Source organism: Conger conger, chromosome 12, assembly GCF_963514075.1.
Source record: "Conger conger chromosome 12, fConCon1.1, whole genome shotgun sequence".
In the NCBI taxonomy this organism is placed as follows: domain Eukaryota; kingdom Metazoa; phylum Chordata; class Actinopteri; order Anguilliformes; family Congridae; genus Conger; species Conger conger.
In genome coordinates this window covers 1,708,232-1,726,266 of record NC_083771.1, presented here as the reverse complement: position 1 = coordinate 1,726,266, position 18,035 = coordinate 1,708,232, and the positions used below count along the sequence as shown (strand labels likewise).

At 56.4% G+C, this 18,035-nt stretch overlaps 5 non-coding genes and 3 pseudogenes across 5 annotated transcripts; all 8 read left to right on the top strand.

Moving 5' to 3' along the window:
• The first annotated feature begins 2,591 nt into the window (after positions 1-2,591).
• Positions 2,592-2,771, top strand: LOC133106477 (U2 spliceosomal RNA; annotated as a pseudogene).
• A 348-nt stretch (positions 2,772-3,119) lies between these two features.
• LOC133105912 (U5 spliceosomal RNA) lies at positions 3,120-3,236 on the top strand. The gene has a single exon (XR_009704097.1). It is a non-coding gene; the product is annotated as a U5 spliceosomal RNA (small nuclear RNA).
• A 432-nt stretch (positions 3,237-3,668) lies between these two features.
• On the top strand, positions 3,669-3,777 carry LOC133106558 (U2 spliceosomal RNA; annotated as a pseudogene).
• Positions 3,778-8,996: 5,219 nt separating this feature from the next.
• On the top strand, positions 8,997-9,168 carry LOC133106441 (U2 spliceosomal RNA; annotated as a pseudogene).
• Positions 9,169-9,524: 356 nt separating this feature from the next.
• Positions 9,525-9,641, top strand: LOC133105911 (U5 spliceosomal RNA). The gene has a single exon (XR_009704096.1). It is a non-coding gene; the product is annotated as a U5 spliceosomal RNA (small nuclear RNA).
• Positions 9,642-10,073: 432 nt separating this feature from the next.
• On the top strand, positions 10,074-10,264 carry LOC133106293 (U2 spliceosomal RNA). The gene has a single exon (XR_009704460.1). It is a non-coding gene; the product is annotated as a U2 spliceosomal RNA (small nuclear RNA).
• A 356-nt stretch (positions 10,265-10,620) lies between these two features.
• LOC133105910 (U5 spliceosomal RNA) lies at positions 10,621-10,737 on the top strand. Its single transcript, XR_009704095.1, has one exon. It is a non-coding gene; the product is annotated as a U5 spliceosomal RNA (small nuclear RNA).
• A 7,090-nt stretch (positions 10,738-17,827) lies between these two features.
• LOC133106504 (U2 spliceosomal RNA) lies at positions 17,828-18,015 on the top strand. Its single transcript, XR_009704522.1, has one exon. It is a non-coding gene; the product is annotated as a U2 spliceosomal RNA (small nuclear RNA).
• The last annotated feature ends 20 nt before the right edge of the window (positions 18,016-18,035 follow it).

The following is an 18,035-nucleotide window of genomic DNA, read 5'->3' as shown; positions in this document are numbered from 1 at the left end:
GAGACCTCTTCAGCAGGAGAGAGTGCGACCCGGAGGAGCAGGAGGCACTGCTGGGGTGTGTGGTGCCCCGGTTGGGGCGGGAGGAAGGGCAGGCGCTGGAGGCGGAGCTCAGTCTGGAGGAGCTGACAGGGGCGCTCCGCTCCATGAGGGAAGGGAAGGCCCCGGGGCATGACGGACTCCCGTGGGAGTTCTATAGGGAGTTTTGGGACATCATTGGTCCGGATCTCATGGAGGTTTTTCAGGCGCTTCTGGAGGGGGGAGCGCTGTCGGCCTCCATGAGAAAAGGAGTGGTGTCGCTGCTCCACAAGGGAGGGGACAGGGCTGACCTAAAGAACTGGCGTCCAATCACCCTGCTGACGGCGGACTATAAGCTGCTGGCCAAAGCAGCTGCGGTCCGCCTGAAGCAGGTGATGGACGTCCTGGTCAGCCCTGACCAAACTTGTGGGGTACCGGGGCGGTCCTGCAGCTGGAACCTGGTTCTGCTGCGGGACACAATTGACTGGGTGCGCGATCGGGGCCTTCCTCTGGCGGTGGTCAGCATCGACCAGGAGAAGGCCTTCGATCGGGTGCAGCACGCCTTCCTGTTCCGGGTCCTGCAGCGGATGGGTTTGGGCCCCCATTTTCTGTCCTGGTTGCGCATTCTGTACAGGGGAGTGTACAGCTGTGTGAAAATAAATGGGTTTCTGAGCGGGGCTGTGGAGCAAGCGGGGGGGGTGCGGCAGGGGTGCCCAATCTCCCCGCTGCTCTACGTCCTGTTCATGGAGCCCTTCGCAGAGCTGGTGCGTCGGGACCCAGGTGTGGACGGGGTGAGGATCCCAGGGGCTGCAGGGGCCGAGTTGAAGATCCAGCAGTATGCTGATGACACAACAATTTTTGTGTCTTCAACTCGGTCCCTGGCAAGGGTGAGAGTCCTGGTGGACAGGTTTGCGGCAGGGACGGGCTCCAGGGTGAACCTGTCCAAGTCCTCAGTCCTGCTGTGTGGCCGGTGGAGAGAGGAGGTGAGGGACTATGGTGGCTGGGAGCGGTGCCAAGGGGGACTGAAGGTGTTGGGGGTGCGTTTCTTTCCCCAGGGCAGTGGTGAGCGGAACTGGGAAGAACGTATGGCGCTGGTGAGATCGCGGCTGGGGGTGTGGGCACGCAGGCGGCTGTCGCTGACTGGGAGGGTGGTAGTGGTGAGGGCTGTCCTGCTCCCGCTACTCTTGCATCTGGCCTACGTCTTCCCAGTTCCTGCTAGGATCAAGGTGGCCCTGACCAGGGCCATGTTCAAGTTTCTGTGGGGAGGGAGGTACGAATATGTGCGTCGCGACCTCATGTACATGCCAGTGGACATGGGGGGTCGCGGCGTGCCGAGAATCCCCCTGAAGCTTGACGCGATATTTACAGCTTTCGCATGTAGAATGGTCCTGGAAAGGGTCCCACATAAGTGCTACCACTTCGCCCGTCTCCACCTGGCGACCGCACTGAGGCACTGGGTGCCGCTGACCCACGTGGCTCCACGGGCAGAACAGCAGTCCCCGGCCTATCAGGCGGTGCAGCGCTTCCTTAGGCAGTGCCCGGCTCCAGTGGAGAGGGAGAGACTTCTCCAGCACAGGCTGCTGTATAAGAGCATTGCGGGCAGGCAAGTGGCAGGTCCTGAAGGGGTGCCGCTGAACCTCGAGTGGGGCAAGGTGAGCGGGGGGAGGGTACCAGGGGTGGTGCGGGACCTCCACTGGCTGTGCGCGATGGGCAGGCTGTCGGTGCGGGAGGTGCTGCATCGCCATGGGTGCAGTGCCAGTCCACTCTGTCCAAGGGGCTGTGGGCTGGTGGAGTCGGTGGCTCACGCCCTATGGGAGTGCCGGTTCGCAAGGGTGTACTGGGGGTTGGTGCAGGGCCTCCTCAGTGGGGTAGGGCCTGCCTTCACCCTGAGCAGAGAGAGAGTCCTGTATAGGCGGGGGCTGGCAGCAGTGGGAGCTGTGGCTGAGGGTGTAGTGTGGGAGGTGATAGGGTATGGCAAGTGGGTGCTGTGGGAGGACAGGATGGCAGCAGTGGGGACGAGGCTGAGGGTCCTGACTCCCAGCCAGCTCTACTATAGGTTCTCGGGGAGGGTAGCGGAGAGAATAAGGGGGGATGGGGTGGTGCACGGGTGGGAATGGGTGCGGGAGTACTGGGGAGGCCTGGAAAGGCTCTTCCTCTGGGAGGGGGGTCCTGGGAATATGTAAGCATGTAAATAGAATGTATGTGATTGGGGTGGTTGGGTTCGGGGTTTGTGGGGTGGGGTGAGGTGGGGTGGGGTGGGGAGGGGGGAGGGTGGAGGGTGGGTTTCTTCTTGTTGTTTTTGTATTTGTATTGTTTTTGTTGTTGGAGTTGTTTGTTTGGGGTTTTGTAATTAGGGTAAGTGGGGGGTGGGAGTGGGTGGGGTGGGGGGTTGTATGGTTGTTTCGGTTCTGTTTTTGTTTGGTTTGAAATGTGTTGATACAGTGGGAATGTGTTGGGACTTTGGGACTTCAGGGGAGGGTGGGGTTTTGAGTTTACAGTTGTTAAGAGGATGTGGTTTGGAATTTGTTTGTTTATTGTTTGTATGAAAATGTAATGAGGTTGGTGCGGACCAATAAATTAATTTAAATACAAAAAAAAAAAAATCTGTTCTTATCAGTTTAATATCTGATACGTCCCCTATCAGGGGACTACATATTAAACGGATTTTTGGCACAGGGAGTCGGAGAAGGAGCTTGCTCCGTCCGCTTCAAGCATCGACCCGTTATTGCAGTGCGTTCGGGAACGGTGCGCCTCTCCAAGTTTTGTGCAAAAAAAGGTTGTGTTTTGTTGTCCTTTACTAGGTGGGTGGGTTGCCCTGTTCTTCCCCCTTTTTGTTTGTTTGTTTGTTTATTTTGTATGTATGTAAATTGTGTTGTAAATAGGGTGAATATGTGCCCTTGTTGTAAGTGTGCTTGCCTCTGTTTAGCAAAATGATGTAGTTTTCTGTGCGGGACGTAACTGTTTGTTGTCATTGCGCTGTCTCGCTTTTCCCACCTTCCCTCTCGGATTGTCTGTCCGGCCGGCTGGCGGCAGTGGCAACCCCGGGTCAGTGGGAGTGGCTGGGAAGGGGGCCGGAGGCGCCTGGTGCGCTGAAAGGTCACATTTCGCTCGGGTTTCTCTTCAGCACGCACAAATCTTTCGCCTTTTACTAAAGATTTCCGTGGAGAGGAACGCACCTGAGTTTGTGCTATTTTTGGATGCTCCGTCCACAGGGCGGGGCAACTTCGAACGGTTTAAGGACAGACGGCAATGTGCGACAGGTATGCGGGTTGCTTGCGAGTCGCCGACTTGCTCGTTTCTGGCTTATCGCCTGCTTGCCGCGTGCGATCGATGCCCCGCTCGCTAAATAGCTTTGGTCGCTGCCTAGAGAGCAGCTATTCGGTAAGTAACTCGGTAGTAAGTACGTAACAGCGTACTCGGTATGTGTCGAGTGTTTTTGGCGGCTGTGCCTGCCAGTGGAGGACAGTGGATCTTGGTGGGAGGAGCCAGCTGAGTCCGGTCGTTACGGTAGCTCGCCGACCGGCCAGTCAGTGCGTGCGCAGGGTTCTTGGGAAGGCGGGGAGGGGGGCCGGCCCCTGGGCCAGGTGGCGTCTGCCCCGAGCGCGGTCCGGGGCCACCGGGAGGGCGCCGTCGGCAGGGGCCAGTGTGCGGTTATCGCTTCTCGGCCTTTTGGCTAAGATCAAGTGTAGTATCTGTTCTTATCAGACGGAAACGAAACTTTTTTGTGCGATTAGAGGATTTTTTCTGTGTGGGGGACCATGACGGCGCCAGGACCAGAGAGTTCGGGAGGAGCTTTAAGGAGGAGGAACACAATCCGGCTGCAGGTGGCGGTGGAGGAAAGAGGGAAGGTGGATCTGCGCTACATAATAGTAAGAGTGTTTCACGATTTATTTAATGTTGGAGTCGACAAAATGTACTGCGTACAGGATTATCCAAGTAGGGGACTTTTTGACGTGACGCTGGAGAGTGAGGGCCTGTGCTTGGAGGTTTTCGAGGCCTACAAGGAGAGGAAGGAGGCAGAGGTATTGAAGGGGATAGTTATGGAGCCGCTGTTCTCAAACAATGTCAAGCTGGTTACCCTACTTACCTACAACCCCTTTGTTACGGCGAGAGAGGTGGAGGTTTTCTTGGGGAGGTATTGCACAGTGTTGAGGCCCGAGGTGAGGGTGAAGAACTACTTTGGTGTGTGGAATGGGAAGAGGCAGTACCTGGTGAGGCTCAGGCCTGAAGAGGAGGCGGTGGGAGGTGTGAGGCATCTGCCTGCAGTTTTTTCCATCGGGCCGGATAAGGGCTTCCTCACCTATCCAGGACTGCCCACATACTGCAGGAGATGCCTCAAGTACGGCCACATGTCCAAGGACTGCAGTTCCTTCGTTTGTTTGGCGTGTGGGGAGGAAGGCCATGCGGCACGCGAGTGCCCCAGAGGAAGGAAGTGCCATCTGTGCGGGAGCCTGGAACACCTGATCCGGGACTGCCCAGCCCGGAGGCGCACCTACGCCGAGGCAGCCGGAGGACAGCCAGCTCCCCCTGGAGGTGGGGAGGAGGAAGCGCAGCGGGGACGGGAGCAGGGCAGTGCTGCTCCTGCTGGTGCAGCGCCCCCTGCAGGAGAGGAGGACGAGGCCCAGGGACAGGGAAGCAAGGCAGCGGGGGAGGAGCAGAGAGAGGAGACAGAGCTGGTGTTGGAGGCAGCTCCTGTGGCGGAGAAGGCGGTCGAGGAGGTGGTGGAGGAGTCGGAGCTGGAGGCCTCGGCTTCAGAGGTGCCGTCATCGGGAGAGGTGCCCCCCACCCCATGTCCTCGGGGCAGGAGGAGAGAGGCGAAGGCAGGCAGAGCAGTGCCGGCCCCGGGTGGAGCAGAGGTGGTGGGCCAAGAGGAGGCTGCAGGAAAGGCACCCCCAGAGGGAGCCCTTGTGTCAGGGGCAGCTGGGGCTGAGGAAGGAGGCCTGGAGGGAGGGGTGAAGCGCAGCCGCACCCTCACGTGGGCGGAGGCCACAGAGGAGCTGGCAGTGGAGAGCACCAGCGGGGAGAGCGGATCTCCTGGGATGGAGAAGAAGAAAAAGAAGAAGAAGAAGGTCAGGCTCGGCGTGGTCAGGGGGGGATCGCACCTGGACTCGGGGGACTCCACTGACGTGTCGAGCAGTGAGAGCCTGGTGTGGGACATGGCTTCCCCCCTGTCCGAGTGTGGGTACGACGAGGGGCCGGTCCGACAGAGGGCCCCGAACGAGGTACCTTTTTTAGATTGCGAGGAGGGAGGGGGAGGGAGGGTGGGGGGGTTTGGCCTGTGAGAGGGAGGGTTATTGTTTGGTTTCCTCAGTTAGGTATCATGGCAGAAAGTGTAATGGTACTGACATGTAATGTGAGGGGTCTGAGGAACGATGGAAAGAGAAGGGGGGTGTTTCATTTTTTGTCACAAAAGAGGTTTTTTGTTTGTTTTGTGCAGGAGGTGCACCTGAGGTCCAGTGAGGATGCTCGCAAATTTTCTTTTGAGTGGAAGAAGGGGTTTTCTTTTTGGAGTGTGGGAGGGGCTCATTCTTCCGGGGTGGGAATTTTGTTTGGAGGGAGGGATATAAGTATAAGAAATGTGTTTTCTTGGGTTCAGGGGAGGGTCCTCGTGGTGGACGGGGATTGGAGGGGGAGAAGGCTGAGGTTTGTGAACGTGTACGCTCCAGCCTTGGTACAAAGGAGAAAAGATTTCTTTGTGTCCCTGGAGCAGGTGTGTGCCACGAGCAGGGTGGTAGTGATGGGGGGGGATTTTAACGTTTCTTTTGAGGTGCCGGATTTCTCGGCGGCACATCTGAAGGGTGTGTTGGGGAGGTTCTCCTTAAAGGACGGTTTTAGGGAGGTGTGGCCGAGGGACCCGGGGCTTACCTGGGGGAACAGCAGGGGGGCCAAGTCCCGCCTTGATTATGTTTTTGTTTCGGGGGGGCAGATGGTGAAGGCGGCGGAGGTGATCCCGCTGTTTTTCTCTGATCACAGCGGGGTGGCGGTGACAGTGGGGTGGGATGCGCCAGCTTTTGGGAGGGGGTGCTGGCGCATGAACACACAGGTGCTCGAGGAGGAGGCCTTTTGCGTGCGTTTTGGGGAGGAGTACAAGGGATGGAGGGCGCTGAAGCCCTTCTTCGGTACCGCGGTTGAGTGGTGGGAGATAACAAAGGCCCGAATTAGGGCCTTTGTTATCAGATACTGCAGGGGAAGGAGGAGGAGGGAGCAGAGGTACTCGCGTAAGCTCCAAAGGGAGCTAGAGGGGCTATATGTGCGGTGGAACAAGGGGGAAGGGTTTGATGAGGGGAGGTGGGAGGGGTTAAAGGCAGAGCTAAGGGCGCTGCACGAGGGGAAGGCGCGCTCCCTGGCTTTTAAGAGCCAGGGAGAATTACATGAAAAAGGGGAGGCGGTTTCGGCCTACTTTTTTCAGAGGGTAAGGGCGATGAGGGTGAGGAGGGTGATGGAAGGGTTGAGGGGGGAGGACGGGAGGGTGCAGAGAGAGGTAAAGGAGATGCAGAAGGTGGCCTCCCGGTACTACGCCAAACTTTTTGGGGAAAGGGAGGTGGATACGGTGGCCGCAGAACATTTCTTGGGGTTGGTGGAGCAGAAGGTGCCGGAGGGAGTGAGGGCGGTCTTGGAGGTGCCCTTCAGCTTGGAGGAGCTCGGAAGGGCCCTCTCTGGGATGAAGGGAGGGAAGGTCCCGGGGAAGGATGGGATCCCCAAGGAATTTTATTGTAGATTCTGGGAGATGGTGGGCCCAGACTTCTTGGACGTAGTGGGGGAAATATTTGAGAAGGGGGAGCTTGGCCCCTCGATGAAAGAAGGAGTGGTGGCCATGCTCTTTAAGAAGGGCGATGAGCTTGACATAAAAAACTGGCGCCCAATAACACTTCTGGGCGTAGATTACAAGCTCATCGCCCGGGCACTGGCAGGCCGGCTGAGGTTAGCCATGCCGTTCCTGGTGGGGGAGGACCAGACCTGTGGGGTGGAGGGGAGAACAGCAGTGTGGAATCTCCAGCTCACGCGGGATGTCCTGTGTTGGGTGGAGGAAAGGCACCTCCCGCTTGCCTTGATTTCTCTCGATATGGAGAAGGCTTTCGATAGGGTAAGTCATAGATTTTTGTTTGGGGTTTTAGGGCGTTTGGGTTTTGGGGTAAAGTTTTTAAGGTGGCTGCATGTGATGTATAGGGGTGTAGGGAGTAGGGTAGGGGTTAACGGGCACTTGGGGGACATGGTGTGGCAGAAGGGGGGGGTAAGGCAGGGGTGCCCTTTGTCACCACTCCTTTTTGTTTTATATTTAGAGCCAATGGCGGAGGCAATTAGGAGGGAGGGAGGGATAAAAGGGGTGCCAATGCCAGGGGCGGGGGGTGAGGTTTTGAAGTTGGCAATGTATGCGGACGATGTGTGTTTGTTTATGGATGGGGACAGGAGTGTGCGGAGGGCGATGGAGGTGGTGGGGGACTTTGCCAGGGGGGCGGGGGCCGCTATTAACCTGGCAAAGTCAAAAATTAAGTACTTAGGGGCGTGGAAGGGGAGAAGGGATGGACAGGGGGGGCTGCAGGTAAGTATAGGGCCAGTGAAGGTACTGGGGGTAGAGTTTGGAGAGGGAGACAGGAGGGACGCAGCGAGGAACTGGGAGAGGAAGGTGGCGGGGGTGAAGAGCAAATTAGGCCTCTGGATGACACGCCGGCTCACACTGTCCGGGAGGGTCCTCGTCCTAAAGGCCGACATTCTGCCGGGGCTGATTTATTTGGCCTGTGTTTTCCTGTTGCCCGTGCGGCTTAGGAGGGAGCTGGTGCGGGCCGTGTTTAAGTTTTTGTGGGGGGGTTATGAATATGTGAGGAGGGAGGTGATGTACATGGCGGTGGAGGAGGGAGGGAGGGATGTGCTTCACCTTCCCCTCAAGCTAGATGTTTTGTTTTTTTGTAATGTGTGTGTTTCTTTGGTTTCCCCCCAGGGGCATAAATTTCAGTATTTTGTTCGGTTTTGGTTTTCATCGTTTGTGCGTTTTTTGGTGGGGTGGGACAACAGGGTGCCGAGGGGGCAGGTGGCCCCTGCTCATTATGCGCAGGTGGGGCGCTGGGCCAAGAGGCACAAGGAGTGTGCAGATAGGGAGTTGGTGCTGCACCACAGGGCCCTGTATAAGGCCCTAAAAGAGCGGCTGAGGCCTGTGGGGGGGACAGGAGTGCCGGTGGGGCGGGAGGTGTGGGCGGCGATCCAGCCGAAAGGCCTGGAGAACCGCCTGAGGGACCTGAACTGGCTGGTGGCCTACGGGAGGCTGCCAGTGAGGGACGTCCTGTACCGGCACGGGCTGACTCAGAACAGGTTCTGTCCCAGGGAGGGCTGTGGGAGGGAGGAAGAGACCGTGGCCCATGTCTTCTGGGGCTGCCCCTTTGCCCAGGAGGTGTGGCAGCTGATGGGGAGGAGGTACAGGAGGGTAAGGGGCGTGACAAGGGAGGGAGTGTTATTTGGAGAGGGGTTGGGGAGGGAGAAGGGGAGGGCCAGGTTTCAGACGCTGCTGCTGCTGAGCCTGGCGAAGCAGAAGCTGTGGGGGGCTCGGGGGGAGAGGGGGGCGGTGAAGACGGGGTGGACAGGGAGGGGGGTGGTGCGGATGGTGGAGGCGGAGGTGGAGCGGCGCTTCCGATGGGAGGTGCTCAGGTGGGGTTTCCACGCTGCATGGGAGCGATGGAAGGGGGTGAGTTAGGGTTTTTGAAGGGTTTTGTGTGTAGGGCGGTTTTTGTTTGTTTTTGTTTGTTTTCGTGTTTGGTTTGTATTGCTGTCTCTGTTTTCTGAGATTTTTTGGTTTGAAATGCGTTTTGTATGGTGGGAATGTGTTGGGAAGGGGGAGGGGGAAAGAATGGGTTTTGGGACTTTGGGACTTGGTTGGGAAGGGGTGGGGTTTTGGGGTTTCGGTTCTGTTAAAGAGAGATGTAGAGAGGTTTTGTGCTTGGATTTTGTTGTAAAGTGTGTGTATGTAAAGTGATGTATGAGCGGACAATAAAATAATTTAAATAAAAAAAATCTGTTCTTATCAGTTTAATATCTGATACGTCCCCTATCAGGGGACTACATATTAAACGGATTTTTGGCACAGGGAGTCGGAGAAGGAGCTTGCTCCGTCCGCTTCAAGCATCGACCCGTTATTGCAGTGCGTTCGGGAACGGTGCGCCTCTCCAAGTTTTGTGCAAAAAAAGGTTGTGTTTTGTTGTCCTTTACTAGGTGGGTGGGTTGCCCTGTTCTTCCCCCTTTTTGTTTGTTTGTTTGTTTGTTTGTTTATTTTGTATGTATGTAAATTGTGTTGTAAATAGGGTGAATATGTGCCCTTGTTGTAAGTGTGCTTGCCTCTGTTTAGCAAAATGATGTAGTTTTCTGTGCGGGACGTAACTGTTTGTTGTCATTGCGCTGTCTCGCTTTTCCCACCTTCCCTCTCGGATTGTCTGTCCGGCCGGCTGGCGGCAGTGGCAACCCCGGGTCAGTGGGAGTGGCTGGGAAGGGGGCCGGAGGCGCCTGGTGCGCTGAAAGGTCACATTTCGCTCGGGTTTCTCTTCAGCACGCACAAATCTTTCGCCTTTTACTAAAGATTTCCGTGGAGAGGAACGCACCTGAGTTTGTGCTATTTTTGGATGCTCCGTCCACAGGGCGGGGCAACTTCGAACGGTTTAAGGACAGACGGCAATGTGCGACAGGTATGCGGGTTGCTTGCGAGTCGCCGACTTGCTCGTTTCTGGCTTATCGCCTGCTTGCCGCGTGCGATCGATGCCCCGCTCGCTAAATAGCTTTGGTCGCTGCCTAGAGAGCAGCTATTCGGTAAGTAACTCGGTAGTAAGTACGTAACAGCGTACTCGGTATGTGTCGAGTGTTTTTGGCGGCTGTGCCTGCCAGTGGAGGACAGTGGATCTTGGTGGGAGGAGCCAGCTGAGTCCGGTCGTTACGGTAGCTCGCCGACCGGCCAGTCAGTGCGTGCGCAGGGTTCTTGGGAAGGCGGGGAGGGGGGCCGGCCCCTGGGCCAGGTGGCGTCTGCCCCGAGCGCGGTCCGGGGCCACCGGGAGGGCGCCGTCGGCAGGGGCCAGTGTGCGGTTATCGCTTCTCGGCCTTTTGGCTAAGATCAAGTGTAGTATCTGTTCTTATCAGTTTAATATCTGATACGTCCCCTATCAGGGGACTACATATTAAACGGATTTTTGGCACAGGGAGTCGGAGAAGGAGCTTGCTCCGTCCGCTTCAAGCATCGACCCGTTATTGCAGTGCGTTCGGGAACGGTGCGCCTCTCCAAGTTTTGTGCAAAAAAAGGTTGTGTTTTGTTGTCCTTTACTAGGTGGGTGGGTTGCCCTGTTCTTCCCCCTTTTTGTTTGTTTGTTTGTTTGTTTGTTTATTTTGTATGTATGTAAATTGTGTTGTAAATAGGGTGAATATGTGCCCTTGTTGTAAGTGTGCTTGCCTCTGTTTAGCAAAATGATGTAGTTTTCTGTGCGGGACGTAACTGTTTGTTGTCATTGCGCTGTCTCGCTTTTCCCACCTTCCCTCTCGGATTGTCTGTCCGGCCGGCTGGCGGCAGTGGCAACCCCGGGTCAGTGGGAGTGGCTGGGAAGGGGGCCGGAGGCGCCTGGTGCGCTGAAAGGTCACATTTCGCTCGGGTTTCTCTTCAGCACGCACAAATCTTTCGCCTTTTACTAAAGATTTCCGTGGAGAGGAACGCACCTGAGTTTGTGCTATTTTTGGATGCTCCGTCCACAGGGCGGGGCAACTTCGAACGGTTTAAGGACAGACGGCAATGTGCGACAGGTATGCGGGTTGCTTGCGAGTCGCCGACTTGCTCGTTTCTGGCTTATCGCCTGCTTGCCGCGTGCGATCGATGCCCCGCTCGCTAAATAGCTTTGGTCGCTGCCTAGAGAGCAGCTATTCGGTAAGTAACTCGGTAGTAAGTACGTAACAGCGTACTCGGTATGTGTCGAGTGTTTTTGGCGGCTGTGCCTGCCAGTGGAGGACAGTGGATCTTGGTGGGAGGAGCCAGCTGAGTCCGGTCGTTACGGTAGCTCGCCGACCGGCCAGTCAGTGCGTGCGCTGGCGGAAGCCAGAGGCAAGTACAAGAGCTGCCCGGAGAGAACGCCCGGAAGGGCTGCTCTCCGGGCCTGTACCAGCCTTGCTGGGCCTTCGCCGGTTGCTCTCTCTGCCTCTGGTTTTTCAGGCCCTGCAGCAGATCCAGCGGAACCCCTCCGGAGGACGAGGCGTGCGGAGCAGGCAGAAAGGGGGATCCGTGGACCTCCCCCCAGAAGACGGCGACGCCCTTTGGATCCGGACCTGCTCACTGTGTACCGGACCAACGCTTGGCGCTCCCCACCGGAAGGGAGGTTCACTAGCGGCAGGGGAGCTGAACCATCGGCCCCCCTTGCATGTTCGGTCCCCCTGGGACAGGCCATCAACCTCAGGCGTTTCTCTGTTCTCTGCCCACAGCTGGACTCCGGCCCCCAGCAGGAATGGCGACGGCGGCTCAGCCAGGTGTGCGGCGCCACAATGCCGTCCGGCTAACCCTCCTGAACAGCGGAGAGGGGGGCAGCAGCAACAGGGTAGGCCCCCTGGTGGAGCACGGGGCGAATGGCGCAGCTGTGGAGGGCGCCACCGAGCCAGCGTCCACTAGGGGGGGAACCAATGCTGCTGCCCCAACAGCCAACAGCCAGAGGAGAGTGACAGGTATGACCCGCCTGGAGTTTAGCCGGGCAGTGCTTCAGCGAGCCATGGGCTTCGTGCCAGGCGACCTGAACTGCCTGGTGAAGGTTCCAGGCAACGCTGACATTTTTGAAATTAGCTTTAAAAACGCTAATGTCCTGGAGAGGTTCTGGAACCTCTATAGAGAGGGGAAGGACAGGTCTCCCCTTAACAACTTTCAAGTTGAGCCCCTGTCCGACACGGAAAGCAAAGTGGTCACTGTGCAGTTTTTTAATGAAACTGTACAGGACCACGATGTGAGTACGTGGTTGGGCAGGTATGGCCAAGTTAAATCTGAAGCCAGGAGGGTCCTGGATGAGGATGGAGTCTGGACCGGGGCCAGGAAATGGCTGGTCCAGCTCAAGCCTGACCCCTCTGCAGTGGGGGGGGTATGTCACATCCCCAGCACCATCACGCTGGGGAGACACCGGGGCGTGGTGTTTTATTACGGCATGCCCAAGCTGTGCAGGAACTGCGGCGAGTTAGGTCACTTGGCCGCAGCCTGCACAGTGGTCAAGTGCAAGTCGTGTGGCGGCGAGCACGAGACCAGGGCGTGCCGTGACCCGAGGCCCTGTAATCTTTGCGGGGTGAGGGGGCATCTCTTCCGGGATTGCCCCCTCTCGTACGCGAACAGGGCCCGGAGCACCGCGCCCCCACCACCGTCAATGACTGCCCCCCCTCCCCCACCCCACCCTACCCCCACACCACGCATCAGAGCACCCACTCCCCCTTTGCCCCAGCCTGACAGCCTAACCCCCACAACACAAACACTACCAATCCTTCCCTGCAGCACAATACCGGCAACCCCCACCTCAACAGCACCCCCTGTTACCCAACCCTCTTTCATCACAGTAAAAGAGGAGCCTGACTCTGACACCCCCATTGTGGTGGAGGGGTCAGACTCCTCATCTGCAGAATCGGACACAAATTCCATCACCCCGTGGCAAAAACCGAAACGAAAGGGGAAAAGAATTCGATCACCCACAACAGCCAAACCGCAAAATACACCCAGCCAGCCTCCAAACCCAGCAATAACACGCCAACCGATCAACGCCAAAAGACAAACAGTACAATCTAATAAAAAACCGGTACACAGTCCCAAATCTTTCGCCAGGCCTAATACCCTTCCCAAACCTCCCACCCATCCACCAAAATCAGTACATTACAAGGAAAACCTACAAAACATCGGCACACTTCACCCCCACTCCATCAGGGACCAGCCAGCCCCCGGTCCGGACTCTCAAAGGGAGGCGACAACATCCCCCTCCTCCCAGGCCCTCCTAGGCCCGGGGGGGAGGCCTGGGGCAAAAACAACCACCCCCACCTCTCCAGGACGGAACCTCCCAGGCAGTCAGGAGGGGAGACCCATGGGAGAACATGGTCAGGGGGTGAGTAGGCGCCACAATAACCCGGATACAATTTTCAACACAATAAATCAAATTTGTCAGAATATGGCTAACAGCCATACTGGATCACCAGACACCCAAAAACAATAAAATATCATGGCATACAACTTTACACTTACCACACTTAACACCCGCAGTATCAGACACCCCGATAAACGCACCACCGTTTTCTCCATTCTGTCACAGATCCCCTCAGACGTCGTCCTGCTCCAGGAATGTGGGATTCCGTTTCGGGAGTGGGATGGCGTTCTGGGGGAGGAATGGAGAATGGGAGACTCTCTCTGGTCTGGCTCAAACATCGCCAGAGCTGATGGGGTCGGCACGTTGATGAAAAATCCCTATGCAAAAATAACAGCACACAGCATTGTGGAGAGTGGGCGAATCCTCGTCACCGATCTCGAGGTCGGGGGTTCCCCACTCAGGGTCATCAACGTGTACGGTCCCACCAGCGTGGCCGAGAGAGTCTCCCTATTCACTAAACTACCACCACTGTTACACTGCACGATGCCCGTCGTCGTAGGGGGAGACTTCAATTGTGTTTTAAGAGATGAGGACCGCAGCAAACCAAGGCCGGATCGCTCCGGCACCCTGCTGCGGTCCCTCATCGAGGATTTCTCCCTCTGCGACGCCGGGGGCGCCTCTCCTCCCCAACACACTTTTGTGAACTCCTCTGGCTCCTCCTCATCCAGAATTGACATGTTTCTGCTCTCCCCAGGCCTGAGGGTGCACAGCTATTCCACCAAGGCGGTGCACTTCTCGGACCACCACATGGTAACCGTGTCCCTGGTCTGGGAGAAATCTATAACCGTGGGTAAGGGGCTCTGGCGGATGAATATCAGCCATCTCCAAGACCCCCAGGTGCGTCTCTCCTTCTCGAGAAGATACCTGGAGTGGGTGAGTCTGAAACATCTCTTTGACTCCCCGGTGGAGTGGTGGGAGATGGTGAAGGAGCGAGTGCGGGGCTACTTCCGGGCAGTCGGGCGGAGGAAGGCGAAGGAAGGGAGGGCAGTTTTTGAACGCCACAATGCTGCCCTCCAAAGACTAAGCCTCCTCCAGTCCCGAGGCCTGGATGTCGGCAGCGAAATCGCACAAGCTCGGCAGAGCCTCACCACCCTCTACCGGGAAGAGCGGAAGAAACAGACCTTCCGCTCCAAACTCCAGGGCCTCCAGGAGGATGAGAAGTGCACGCGGTTCTTCTTCCGCAGGGCACGAACCAAGACGAATAACATCTTGTCTCTCTATAACAGCAGAGGTGTGGTGGTGTCTGAAGAGGCGGAGGTCCGGGAGGTGGCCAGGGAGTTCTACGAGGGCCTTTACAGCGAGAGGCCCTCAGACGGGGCTCTCATGGACACCTTCCTGGGCTGCCTGGACAGACGCCTGGGAGATGAGCAGATGGAGGCGGAGTTGAGCACTGAGGAGCTCACCAGGGCCGTGCACTCCCTGAATACACACAAAGCTCCGGGCCCTGACGGAATCCCAGCTGAGTTTTACCAGGCTCACTGGGATCTCCTGAAGGGGGACGTGGCGGAAGTGTTCAGGGCTGCGTACAGGGAGGGGCGGTTAGGCGCCTCACTGAGACAGAGCTCAGTAGCTCTTGTCCCAAAGAAGGGGGACCTGAAGGACCTCCGCAACTGGCGGCCGATCAACCTCCTCTCAGTCGATTACAAGATCATGGCGAAGGCGCTGATGGGGAGGTTCCAAGGCCTGATAACATCGGTGATCGGACCGGACCAGACCTGCAGTGTGCAGGGGAGGTCCATAAATGACAACCTGCTCCTCGCGAGGGATCTAATCATCCACTCCGGGGAGCGGAGGTCCCCCTTGTGCCTTCTCAGTCTCGATCAAGAGAAGGCATTTGACCGGGTGAGTCATGTGTGCTTGGAGAGAGTGCTAGAGAAAATGAACATTCCTGGCCCCCTCCTGCGCTGGACAAAAATCTGTCTGACAGACATAACGGGCAGAGTGGTTGTCAATCGACAGCCCTCTGCCCCGTTTGATGTCAGGTCTGGCGTCAGGCAGGGGTGCCCTCTAGCATCTCTCCTGTACGTCATCTACCTGGAACCGTTCCTCCAGGCCATTAGGGCCAATCCAGGGGTGGTGGGTTATCCACTCCCTGGAGCGGGGGGGGAACGGCTAAAGGTGATGGCGTACATGGACGACATTGCCATCGTCGCCACAGACAGTCGTTCTATCGCTTGTGCCACCAAGGTGTTGGACGACTACTGTGTGGCCACTGGCGCCCTGGTCAACAGGGACAAGAGTGAACTGTTTCTGTCTCCACATTGGAGTGAGGAGCTGACCGTTTCCTTCCCTGTGCGTAGGAATACCATCAAGCTCCTGGGGGTGACCTTCCAGGCTGACGGAGGAGGGAGAACCAGCTGGGAGGGAGCCCTCCGCCACGTCCAAAATAAAATCAGGAGCTGGAGTGCACGGCCCTTGACCATGGCGGGTAAGATCCTGGTCCTGAAGGCAATTGTCCTACCCATTCTGCTCTATGTGGGGAGGGTGTTTCCCCCGGACAAAGCCACCGGGAAGTTAATCACCCGGATGGCTTTCCGCTTTGTCTGGGGGAGCACCATGGAAAAACTTAAACGCGTCACCCTCCTCAAAGAGGAGCGGAATGGGGGGCGGGGGGTCCCAGACATTGTCAACATCATTATGGTGCAGGGTCTGGCCACCCTTGTCCAGAATGCAGGGAAGGTGGGTAAGGCCTCTGGTACCTTTGCCAGGTACTATGCCACCCCCTTCCTCAGAGCAATGGGCTTGGGTGTGCTGGACCTCACCATACCTTATAGCTGGGACCCCCCCTACGTCTACCGAGCCCTGAAGGACTTTGCCTACAGGACGGATCTGCCCAGGGCTGGCCTAACCTCGTGGAGCTATAAAATGATTATGGCTCATTTAAGATCTGGAGAAATTGTAACGCTCCCGAGGGGGGGGCCAGACCTGGACCCGCAAGTCATCTGGGCAAATGTAACACACAAATGTCTTACAAACAAACAAAAAGACATTGCCTGGATGACAGCCCATAGGTGTCTCCCCACCAGAACATTTATGTATCGCCGGCACTTAGCCCTGACTGAACGCTGCCCCCACGGATGCACTGACTCGGAACACATTCACCACCTGTTCTGGGAGTGCTCCGTGGCCAGGCGGGTCTGGGGCCTTGTTTGTTCCTCTGTCTCCCTAAGCAGGTTCCTGCCGAGGTCCTCCCTGATGGCTGAGGGCATCCTCTACGGTCCGCCGGGGGGATGCAAGACCACCGTGCTCCAGCGTCAGTGGAGGATCATCAATACCGTGAAGCAGGTCCTGTGGGAGACGAGGAACATCAAGGTCTACCAGAAAACATCTGTAGACCTGGTCACTCTCCGGAGGAGGATCCAAAACCTCCTCCAGGACGGCATTCTGGTGGACATGCACACAAACAAGAACCTGGCGAGAGAGAAGTGGGGGGTGGACCACTGGAAAGAATTCATCATCTAGCCCACCCCCCCAAGGGACACAGAAGGGACACAGAAGCCTCTCGGGACAACCAAACCTGAGCGGAATGGACTCTTTCTTTACTATTTTTCTCGTCTTTTAATTCACCTTAGTTTCTTTATTGTTGAAATTGATTTTGTTAAGTTTTGTAAGGTCTCTTTGGAATATTTTGTAATCACTCTCTCTTTAAGTTTGTTTTCATTCCTTTGATGTCTTTGTTTCATTAGTTTAAGTTCTTGATTAAATGATTATTTTGTGTTAATTAGTGTGTTTTAAAAAAAGAAAAAGAATTTTAAAATGTAAAGAAATGTAAAAAAACCAATAAAACCACATTTTACTAAAGATTTCCGTGGAGAGGAACGCACCTGAGTTTGTGCTATTTTTGGATGCTCCGTCCACAGGGCGGGGCAACTTCGAACGGTTTAAGGACAGACGGCAATGTGCGACAGGTATGCGGGTTGCTTGCGAGTCGCCGACTTGCTCGTTTCTGGCTTATCGCCTGCTTGCCGCGTGCGATCGATGCCCCGCTCGCTAAATAGCTTTGGTCGCTGCCTAGAGAGCAGCTATTCGGTAAGTAACTCGGTAGTAAGTACGTAACAGCGTACTCGGTATGTGTCGAGTGTTTTTGGCGGCTGTGCCTGCCAGTGGAGGACAGTGGATCTTGGTGGGAGGAGCCAGCTGAGTCCGGTCGTTACGGTAGCTCGCCGACCGGCCAGTCAGTGCGTGCGCAGGGTTCTTGGGAAGGCGGGGAGGGGGGCCGGCCCCTGGGCCAGGTGGCGTCTGCCCCGAGCGCGGTCCGGGGCCACCGGGAGGGCGCCGTCGGCAGGGGCCAGTGTGCGGTTATCGCTTCTCGGCCTTTTGGCTAAGATCAAGGGTAAGATCCATGATGGTTCATGGATCCCCTAGGGTCTCTGCCGGAGGTCTGGAGCGTACTCCACCTGCTCTCAAGCCAGGCTTCGGCCTGGTGGTGAGGAGCGATCGGGGGTTTTTTAGGTTCCCCCTGATAGACTAGTACCCTTCGGGGTTAGAAATGTACCCTTCGGGGCCTGAATTGAACCCTTCGGGGGCTTGAATTGTACCCTTCGGGGTTATCTGATTGGATTTATTGCTACTGGAAATTGGATTTGGATATGGATTGACTTGGATTTTGATTCGGACAACGGCGTTGTTGTACATATGTGAATAGGCTTAGTTAGAGTAGATTTAATAATAAAAAGGTAAAACTCTTAGCCAACGCTAATGCCTTGACTTTGAGCTTCACCACAAAAAAAAAAAAAAATCTGTTCTTATCAGTTTAATATCTGATACGTCCCCTATCAGGGGACTACATATTAAACGGATTTTTGGCACAGGGAGTCGGAGAAGGAGCTTGCTCCGTCCGCTTCAAGCATCGACCCGTTATTGCAGTGCGTTCGGGAACGGTGCGCCTCTCCAAGTTTTGTGCAAAAAAAG